The following is a 1,533-nucleotide window of genomic DNA, read 5'->3' on the forward strand; positions in this document are numbered from 1 at the left end:
TTGATTCCTTACATAATCTCAAGCTTACTTTTAACACCCAGTGCGATGTAACTGGTTGTTACACTGTCTGTTTAGAGAATACTGACCAGAAAATATTTTTGTATATATTCAGTAAAGACACTATTTTTTCCTTATTGTTGACATTTAGTTGGCAGACTCTATGTATGTGGAACCTATGGATAGGGAGAGTTAAATGTGTTTTAATTAACTAATTAACCAAAAAGTAAACAGCACTTGTTTACTTCTGGGTCTATGAGGAATACATTGAATGACTTGTCTTATGAAACTGGCTGTGTTAGAACACAAGAATCTTAAGTAATTAGCACCTGTATTTCAAGTAGCCTAAAGCACACTTGTGAACATCTTTTTTTGTTGTCTTTTTATTATTTTTTTAAAATTCGATTACCATACACTTCTACATTTTATGGGGTACAGCGCCGTATTTCAGCACATAAGCAGAGTCTAAGCCAATTGTCTATTTCCTGCTCATCTCTGCTACTACAGAATAGGAACATTATGGATCTCAGCTGAAGCCCTGGGTATCCATCAGGGCTGCTCCTCGGATTCTGTCCCGCAAATCTTGCTCAGGACACAGGACATTCTCACTCAGACTCTGTCTCCTGGCCACCCTCTGTGAATCATCAAGTTCCTTACCAGAAGCACAGTGTGTAATTAATGCTAAGCTCCCCTTTTTAGAGTCCTTCTCTCCAGGATCTGGGTTCAAGTCCTCACAGCCTTTTTGCCTCTTGCATTTTCAAGTAAATATTTTAAAGACACACTTGTAAGCATTTATACTTTTCTAGTGGGATAGTTGGTGTGAAACCAGCTACTCTGTACTTGCCTGAAACACAGATCTCTGGAGGAATCAGTTCTAGTGTTCTACAGCACAATAGGGAAGCATGGTCTTTAACAATTTCTTATCTGTTTTCAAAACAACTGGAAGAACGGAACATGAAGTTTCTCAACACATAGAAATGATCAATGTTTGAGAAGGAAATTGTAATTTCTCAGATTTGATCATTTGTACACATCTATCAAATTGTCCTACTCTACTCTATAAATACATGCAAATATGTGTCAATTAAAAAAGCACTGGTCTTTGAAGTACAATAAACCCTCAGTATTTGTCGGTGATTGGCTCCAGGACTGCACCTGGATACCCAAATCCTCAGGTGCTCCAATGTCTTACAAGTATAAAATGGTGTAGTTTTTGCATATAACTTATGCAAATCCCCCCTGTATACTTCAAGTCATCTCTGGATTACTTATAATACCCAATAAATGTAAATGCTGCTTAAGTAGTCATTATAGTGCATTATTTAGGGAATAATGATCCAAAAAAAGAGTCTGTTCAGTACAAACATATATATATATATTTTTTTCAAATATTTTGATCTGTGGTTGATTGAGTCTTCAGATATGGGAACTGTAGATGCATAGGGCATGGTGTATGTACAGATTTCCTGGACTGGCTAGCTAAAAGACATTTGTGTAAAATAATTATCAGGCCACTTGTGTCAAGCTAGGTAGCAG

This window comes from Oryctolagus cuniculus, chromosome 16, assembly GCF_964237555.1.
Source record: "Oryctolagus cuniculus chromosome 16, mOryCun1.1, whole genome shotgun sequence".
NCBI classification, from domain to species: domain Eukaryota; kingdom Metazoa; phylum Chordata; class Mammalia; order Lagomorpha; family Leporidae; genus Oryctolagus; species Oryctolagus cuniculus.